Here is a 10,122-nt window from a genome sequence, read left to right as displayed (position 1 = left end):
CCTGAATCATGTATGACTTATAGCTAAGCACTTTGAAGGTCTAAAATACATCTTGGACTTAATTTCTTAAACAGTTTTCTGCAAGATACAGTTCTGCTATCTTATAATAATAATGAATTTCGTACATATCAGTAGTCCAAAAATTTCCCTAGATGTTGGCAAAATTGGGGGAAAAATCATCACACATGTTCTTTCTCATAGGAAGCACATTTTATCATTTCCCATAAGGAAATCAGAGAGAAGGGTGTCAGTGAAGGGGCAAGGAACTGAACAGAGGCCCCTCATCACTCAGGGCAAGGAGACTCTGCACAGCAGCCTGCTGGTCATAAAAGAGATTCAGGAGGGGCAGAACCCCTTTTCCCCATCCACTGCCTTTGTTGGGGTCCTGGTTCTGTGACAGAGAGAACAAACTCTGTTGGGGGATGGCATCTTCATCTCAGCTGGCCCAAAGCCTTGGCTCAAATTCCCTCTTTGGGAAGAGACACTGGTGCCTCCCAAGGCAACTCCTGCCTCAGGGTGGGATGGATTGCTGAAATGGAATGAAATACCTGAAATTCTGGTAGGCTGTGCTCAAACATATCTTAGTGTTCATGTGTTAAATGTGTTCATTGGGAGACTGGGGCAGCTGCCTAACATGAGCAGTTCCTTGCTTCAGTCACCTCTGTCTTGCACACATGTGTTGTCTAATGGGATATGGTTTAGAAACAGGATCACTGGGGGTGAAACCATAGCATCTTCCATCCTCTTCAGAATTAGCTCAAAAGAGAGGCAAATAGTTCAGGGAAAGTAAGAGATTAGGAAATAGAGCATGAAGGAACAAGTTGCTTGACACCATAAAATCAAGACTCTTCACTCAGGATGCGACTCACCCAAGCTAATCTTAGTTATCAATATTTCACCAGTCTTTTTGGGATCTCTCTCACCATAGTTGGAGAGTGGAAAGACTTTTAGGGCATGAGTCATCTGTAAATATGGACATCTATCTACAGCTCTGCTCTCAGCAAGTACCTGTAAGGAGATTGTGTGATGTGGGGGTCAGTCTCCACTCCCTGGTAACCAGCAATAGGGAAAAGGGCCTCAAGTTGTGCCAAGGGACGTTCATGTTGGATATTAGAAAGCTTTATTCACCGAGAGAGCAATTAAGCAGTGGAACTGGCTCTCAATGGCAGTGATGGAGTCACCATCCCTGGAAGCATTCAAAAATGAGCAAATGTAGCATTTTGCTATATGGTTAAGTGGGCGTGGTGTTATTCTGTCAATTGTTGCATTCATAATCTTAGAAGTATTTTCCAACCTTAATGATGTTATGATGCAATGATCTGACTAATTATAATGACATAAAATTACCTCTTCTCAATCACAAAGGAGGAAGCTAATGTGACTAGCCCAGACATGGATGTTTCCTCTGTGGAAGTCTAGGTCTGGTCAGATAAATTCCCTCCAGAATATAAAAATATCTGCATCTCACAGAATCAGAATATGAAATTTTCCTTGTGCAAAAAGGATATTTGCATTTGTGTAATAGACTTAAATGTAACAGCTTTATTTCATATAAACAAATAAAAGCATCACTTAAGAAAATCACATGCATTTAGCAAAAGCAAGAAAAATATTTCTTTTTTATATAAAAGTCCTTATTCTCTAGTCTAAGGTTATTCTCTTTTTAAAAAATCAGAAAACATTCATTCTGTGCTTGATCTATATTTTTTCAGGGCATATTCTGACAATTTTCAGATGTCAGTGGGGTTTCAAATACTTTCAGAATTAAGTACCAAATCCCTCACACCAATCAGGTTCTGGACCTTCACTCCTGCAGCTGATTTTAGAAGGTTTGCAGAAGGAATTCCAATGGACAGCGAGTCAGAGATACAGAGCACTGTGGTGATTAAAAGGAGAGGGAGCAGTTCTCAGGGCATCAGACAATACAGACAGAACATTATGTACCTAATAGCAATATGCTAAAGCTCTTTTCAAAAAGCAGATATCTTCACATATCTTTCATTTTCCCTTCACTTTTACATCCTTAAATATGTTAGATATTAGGTCTTTCTGATTGCTGTGAGTGTGCCTTCTTTTTGCTGCACAGAACTACCTAACTAATGCAGAATTAATTTCAAGTACACTTTTATCTTCACCTCACCCTTTCCCACAAAATTTTTATTTAAAAAATAAAATAAATGTGGTTTGTGCTTAAACCACAACAATAATAAACAAGTGCAAGTAGAAAAAAGGTACCTTCAAACCTACAACCTTTAGTTGTATTACTAAAAAATGTTTTCTTTACATAGGTATATATTCTGCTCAGTTTGATTATTTTTTTTTTTACATTGAATTATAGTTAAATACGGGGTACTAGTAAACAGGGAGTTGATCATGCTTTTACTTCATACATCCCCTTAGTCAAAACAAATATTATTGAATTTCAGCAAGACTGATTTGTCGTAGAAGTAAAATAGGAGCAGAAAAGAGAGAGAGAGGGGAGGAGAAAATCCAGCAATTCAAATTACTTCTTGGAACCGATTTTGCAGTGATAATATGTAATAGGCAGTAAACTATAACTACTGCACACACATGGTCATAAACGTACATTATGCAATCTATTTCTTCAGAAAAAAACTGTGTGTGAATATATGCAGTTACTACATAATTTAAGCTGTAACGATATCATATTTACAGTTACAATTTACATTATCAATTTTTATAATCTGTGGCTGTTAACTCCAGCAGGCCTCTTACTAAAAAAATAACTACAAGCTACAGCAAATGTCGACCTATGTTCAATTCATTTTACCCATTTGAGCTGGCTAAATAGGCTACATGAGTTCACACCATAGTTAGTGGAGAGAGGCAGAGAGAGGTGTTTCCAGAAAATGATTCATATCACCAGAAGAGACACAGGAAAAATAGATGCGGTGAACAGCCTTCCTCTTGTGACTTTGCTCCCTGTGAACTAGTTGATGGGTAGCTGAATTTAGCTGAGAGAATTAACACAAAACAGAGGCACTCCAACAATGAGACCATGGATGAAAAAATGAAAAATAAATATTTTCTTTATGAAAGGTTATCTATTCCTTTTAGGTAATTTTGTGCTTCACAGTCTTTTTGAGGTTGCAGCTTCTAATGCTTTGGCACTATCACCATAGTAACTAACTAGAAAACTATTATACCAACAGTTCAAAAGTCAAGATGGAAATTTTCCAGTATCATAGTTTACAAACATTTCCATTCTTCTAGAGCACAGCTGAGGTTTTCATCAATTTCCACATGTTGCCTACATATAAGAGAGACAAAAGATACTTTTCAAGCACAATTAACTCCTATTACTTGTTCCAGAATATGTTCCTTTAATACAGAAGTCTTTAAATACATACAGCTGATGCTATACATTATTTATGTTCACATTTCTATTTTTGCAAGAAGATGTAATGACAGGACAAAGGGTAATAGCTTTTAACTAAAAGAGGACAGATTTAGATGAGATATGAAGAGGAAATTCTTCACTGTGATATGGTGAAACACTGGAAGAGTTTTCTCAAATTGTCAATGTCCCATCACTGGAAGTGTTCAAAGCCAGGTTGGTGGTCATTTGACAGAAAAGTGTTTCTGCCCATGGCAGGGACTGGAAACTAGATGATCTTTAGTTTTCCATGCAACTCAAACCATCCTGAGATTCTCCAGCTTTCTTAGGATAAAGGTAATTTCAATAGCTAAAAATGACCCTCCCACTTAGTAATAATTTTACTTTTTTTTTTCCCTCTAAATAAATATTCCTGATCTGAATGTTTTTTCGCAAATGCCTTATTCTTTTCTCTATTTATTAAGTTTGATTTTTTTTTTAATGATTTTGGGTGCCCAGCATATCGAATTTATTAAGAGATATCTTCAAAGCTTCTGATTTTCAGGAAGGGCTGAATAAATTACACACATTTGGTATGGCTTGGGTGTATTCTGTAAGGTTTTAAAGGTTCCTTGCTATGATAAAGGAATAGATGGGATGAATCAAGGTGGGTTTTGGCATCTCTGTTCAGGGATCTCCTTCTTTTCCTCTTAAAACCCATGAAAGTGTAAATCTTCAGACACCAGCTCTGAAGCTTCAATAAACACCCCTCATAAACCTTCAGACTGAGGCTTTGTATGTGTGATTCCTGTTTTCTACCTGCATTAATAGGTTACCTATCCAAAGCTTCCACATATTTACCTATTTTTGCATTCAGATTTTACATACTGAAACGAGCACCTGTCCATCAAAACACACCTGCATTTAAATTATTCCTTATGATGTTCAGGAGCCTAGACACAAACCTGACATCATTGTTCCCATTTGAAAAGGAGTCCAACTCATACATTTGCAGCAAATGTACTTGGAAAAAGAATTTAATACATGTACTGGTCACCCTGTCCTTTCAGGACCCTGTTCAAATGCATTAATGCAGGATTTGGAGTTTGCTCTTAGCTCTCAGTGATCACATTAATCCTGGGCCACATCCTGATAAACACCCATGGCACAGCCATGACCAGAGTGACTTTATTTAAAGATTCCAGTGCCTCTTTCCACAGTAACCAGCTGGGTCTTTCAGCATCCACAGCCGTAAAGAAACCCTCAGGGCTCCACAGTGTTTTCTTTTTACTTATTCAATTACATGGGCATGGATAAATACAGAATGAGTTTTACAGCAGACTGCAGCTTTTACAATGTCCAAAGGACATCTTATTATATGTTCAAAACTAGAAAATTCTCCAAAAGCTATCTGAAGGATACCCCAAGGACTCCAACACTTGAGATGAGCTACCAACACAAGGGAAAGATGAGGAGTTTTATTTGGCTTCAGAGTCCTCTATTATATTTGTTAAAATAAATAAACAAAGCTGATTAATCAATACAATTTAGCCTTTTTACTGTAACTATACTAAGGTTAAATATGATGGACAGTTCCTTTTGTACCTACATTCTTGTTTTATTATCACATTAACTGGTCATCAACAGTACTGTTATTTACTGGGGAGTAATTAATCATTCATTGTCTTCTCATTAAAGCTTAAGTTTGTTGCTATCTTCTTCCTTCCATTTGGAAACATGAATGTCATGGTTCAAATTCTTTTTTTTGTAGATTATACTTACTGTGCTCTAACAGAGAATTCAATAAACAAGTTAAAGATTAATAAATTATGTTAGGATTTTCAAAGCACTTAAAGAAGGCAGGTGATGCATTCCTAAGAACACCATGAGGAGTTGTTTGTGTGTCTAACTCTCCTACTCTCTGCTGAAAGCTTGAATCCTTATTTTCTACATTGGAAGTCTGCATAGGAAGATGTTCTGCAGGACTGCACTTTTAACAACAATTTAGATTGTGACCATCTGCATCAGCAAGTAAAGATGTAAAATAGGAAACTTAGCCAAATGACAAATCAAAAGTTTGCCACAGCAATCCATAATTGACTGTGCCAAGCGTGGAGAGGAACCCATGGCAGGAGGACACCTCGTCTCCTTTTCCCTGGCATACACACATTAACCACATAGCAGTGGTTCAAAGGAACATGAGAGCTGCATAAAGGTCAGCAGCTTACAAAAGCACAAATTTTAATTTTGCTTGGATCCAGAGAATACTCAGCACTCTATCACAGCTTTAGTTCAAGCTGGGTTTGCTGGCCATGCATAAAGCCAGGTTTCCAGGTTTAACATACTTCACTTTATGTACTTGCCTAAATTTGAACCAGCAGTAAGATTTAACAGTGTGGAGTGCTGGGCTCTTTTTTCTGAGCATATGTTTTCAGTTAGGGTTGAACTTTTCTCCTCCTCACACTAAAGTCCTAAAACATCTTGCTATGGCAGTAAATTTTTCAATCAGTGTTTATTAAAGGAGTGTGTGGACATTCCACATGATGTGAGCACTTCTCTTATTAAAGTTGTCATTTGTTGACAAATGGGATGCAATTATGGTATATGTAAGAAGATTACAAGTTCTTCGTGCTGACAAGCCTAATTGCATAATTTCCTATACATATTACTAAGCAAATCAGAGGGAACAGCAACGGTGGATTTGGATCAGCAAATAAGAAAATTGAAGAGGTCTTGTATAACTGATAATGGTAGAAAGTGCATTATGAATAACTATTATGTAATGAAATATATTTGTTTGGGTTTTGTGGTACAAAGCAAGCCTCATAATGAGATGCAGATGGCTCAGGGCCATTTCACAACATAGCAACCCACATTCAGGGAGGAGCCTTGCAGGATTCTGGGTTGGCATCCAACAAGCCTGATACAGACATCTTTTATTTTTCTTATGGAGGAGAGCTGGAATAATTCTTTATAGAATGTTCCATCTATTGATTTGAAGGTTTTGCACTTCAGCACGTCATTAAGAATTGTCTCATAAACAATAACCAAATGACAAAGAGAAATGTTTAATGTTGAGACATAAAACCACCACTCAGAGTACATTCCATGGTCTATCAAGATACTGCCCTTAGACAAACCTGAGAGGTCTTTATTTCCTAAGTATATCTCAGAGACATCACCAAACTCAGAAGTTTAAACATTGGGTCATCAGTATGTGTCACCAGACTAAGTGAGATTCAGGTTCCCTTCTTGGTTAAACCACAGTAAACCCAAAGCAGTTCCAATGGTCTCAAGAAGTTCATATGGATGTCTGTGAAGGAAGAAAATTACTCCGGAGCCTGGCACTGGGAAAACATGGAGTCACCACTTTCCAGACCTACAGAATGCAACTCATCCTCTTGATGTGCAGGCATAATTTGCTGCAGTCATTATGGGGGGAGTGGTCCAAAAAATATTTAGTTTCTAAAAGTTAATTCTTAATTTATAAAAATGTCTATCTGTGTTTGTTTATTTTTAATTAGTGCAAAATACTCAAATGTCTTCTTGTTGGAAATACAATATAGTATCTAAAAATTGATCTAACAGTTCCTGTGCCACACAATTGTATTTGAAACCAATTTTGCAGAGATTTTCTGGACAACTGCAAGAGCTATGAGCTAAATTAAGTTCTGCAAATGCTTCACCTGAGCCAGCTTCCACAGAAGACAATGAGAACTTCCATAGTAACTTTTCCAGAAGTCATACTGAGTTATATGCTCCTGAAAACTGATGGAGACATCTGCATGAGGTTTTGTTTGGGTTTTGAAATGATCTGTGAGACTGAATGTGCTATTTTGGGAAAGCTCGAGTAAACAGGTAGGTTTTTCATGTAATCTTTAGTATGGCAAGTGGTCCTCCTCCTTTCTTCTTCATAGCAGGAAATGTGTGTTGCTTGATCCAGATAAGTGAAAATACTGTTTTATTTTCATAATGACAAAAAAACTATTTTACCTGAAAAGTTAATTTCTTAAGCAGTTTCAGGATCAAATTTCAGACAGCCTATTAGCTATTTGCATGTTTTAAAGGTATGTTGAAAATAAATTTTAATTAAAATTTTACTAATCATTGCCTATAAAAAATGCTAAGCATTAATTTTTCATTCAGTATGAACCATACATTTTATAACTATTGGATATCCATAGAGCCACTATCATGTCACCAGTATATGGCTATATGAAGGGTAATATTAACACTAGAAATATTATAAAAAAACCCTTACTAGAAACAGCTCAGATATTTTTGCTCTATTTGCACAACGCAAAAATAGCCTAAATACATTTTTAATGCAATCAGCTGAATTCCGTAAATCCAAATTGTGTGCTAACTGCTCATGCTGATTAGTGTGAAATATTAATTTGCACTAATCAGCTCCAGGCAAGGGAAGCATAATAAACTTGACACATACATTTCACGCTTTACAGTGCTGGAACTTGCCTTTATACACTATCAGTGCTGTTAGTTATGTCACAGGGGCTGTGTACTCAAGGTGCACTTGGAAAAATTTCTTTAGCCCATGCTTCAGCTGGATTAGTGTTGTGAAAATCCTGGTCTCTGGGAACTGATGGTCTGCACCAGCTAAATGTTGTCAGAAACATTTGTCTCTGCAGTGAACTGGAGCATCTGATTCCTGCCCTGGCTGGCTCATGACTAAGTCATTTCCACTGACATTGCCTCTGCTCTCAGTGTACCAGGTGAGATTAGACCCCACAAGCCAGTGGTTTCCTGCTTCCTTTCTATCTGAAACGTGTGCATATGGCAACAAAATGAAACTGTGTCACTAGGCCTAAAGAAATACACCAGCTATTAGACAAACACACAGGGGAACAGCAATGTCAGGTTTCATATATTATGTCTGAGGGTTGCTTTTTGCAGCCCATCTCACTCTTCTGCAGAATGGTGCTTGTAATTCCTGAATTCATGGGTTTGCATTACCCTCAATCAGCATCTGATTTAGCAAGGACACCCTCCCCAGATGCTATTTTATGCCATAAACCCATCATGTGATGTGATAAACAGGGCCTTTTCTCTCTAATACATGACTAAATGTGTAGTACCTTAGAAGCTGGGTCACAGTGAAAGTGAGAGTCTGACAGAAGGCTGGAGGGGAAAAAATTCTATTTATGTGTACTTAAGACAATCATGTGCATAAGTGAGAAGGGATAATCTGTGCAGACAAATCTGTTGCTCACTGCTGCCTGGGTTGTTCCATCTTTCCTGCTCTGTGTACTGCTCACAAGGGTCTGGCTGAGTTTGCAGCCCTGCCAAGCACAAGGGATAGACATGAATGAAAACACATATGGTGGAAGTTGCCATTTGGTTGAACAGCAAAATTGCAAAGGCCTGTAATCCTACTGGATTTTCACTGACCTCTGCCCTCCTATATTTTTGTCTTCCTTTTAAACATAAATTACTCCAGGACACAGCTACATGGATGCTATACCCCAAGCTGGATTTTTAGATTGCCTGGCTGAAATGTGGGTCACCCAGCTGTTAATGGGGAAAAGAGCATTTCTCATGTTAAGTGGAAGCATGGGGGAATTTGAAATACTTGTGCTGTGTTTACATGTGATTAAAATGACCTAATAAAACAACATAATTATCTCATGTGTTCTGCTCCCCAGGGCAGGCATTCTGCTGAGCACAAAGCACATTGCTCAGCACAAAGCTCCTGACAAGCTCATTGACCCCAGTGAAACCAGTAACCACCATTTACACATAACCAGATGTACATTTGGTGTGACATGCTCTCAACAATAGCCATTTGATTACAGCCATTTATGTTTTCTAGAGGCAAATGTAATTTGCCTTTTCATAGAAGGGGCATTTAGAACTTGAAATGGGTTGGCAGTATTAGTTCTAGCAGTAAATGGCCATATACATCAATGGACATATGAAAAGTGTTAATTATTCCTGGCTTCTGTTTAGCTTTTGAACAATGTATCTATGGTTAGAACAAATTTCATTCATCCTCCCCCCTCCTACACCCCTGCAACCTGAAGATTTTATTTCTTTATATATCAAAGAAAACTAAAGGAATCATTGGTCATTATATAGGTACAGATACAGTTTGGAAATTTTTTTTAATCTTTTAAGCAGGTACAACATTGTCTTAAAAATCTTTGATGTAATCATTTATCTGTGTTTTTTTCTCTTCTGTATTGGACTACTACAGGTAATCAAAAAGCGAAGCTCTTACTAGATTTTTTTTACTACGTGTGTTTAGCCTGGGTGAACACAACTCCATTCTTTCATTTTTCCCAACTATGTCAAGTTTCATAAATTAAGTGTGACAAAGTCAGATGGATGGATCATTTTAAAGAATACTAGGTCTTGCTACTTTCATCTTTTCTCACACAAGTAAATCCCACTTAAGTCCCTGACAGCTGGGGGTGTAGGTAGAGGAAAGAGGAAAGAAAAAAGGATGACTCAGATCCTGGCCCTTAAAGCATTTTTACCTCTGCACTAGGGAAAATTCCATTTTTGAAGAAATGTAATATTTCAGTCCTGACCACTCATAATTCATTATATCTTCCTAATATTTCACATACCTCTGTCAGAATTCAGCTTGTGTGATTATATCCAGAGAAACTTCAATTCTCTTTGTAGTTTCAACTTATCACTTCTATATATAGATACATTCTTCCTTTTTAATTCTGACTTTTTCTTTCATTAACTAAATACTTTCTGTCTTCACAACTATTCTAGCACATTTTGTCTTTCTCCTTCTCTTTTATTCTTAATAG

The sequence above is a fragment of the Zonotrichia albicollis genome, chromosome 1 (assembly GCF_047830755.1).
Source record: "Zonotrichia albicollis isolate bZonAlb1 chromosome 1, bZonAlb1.hap1, whole genome shotgun sequence".
In the NCBI taxonomy this organism is placed as follows: Eukaryota; Metazoa; Chordata; class Aves; order Passeriformes; family Passerellidae; genus Zonotrichia; species Zonotrichia albicollis.
The sequence above is the reverse complement of the archived record's forward strand: the minus strand, read 5'-3'. Positions refer to the sequence as shown.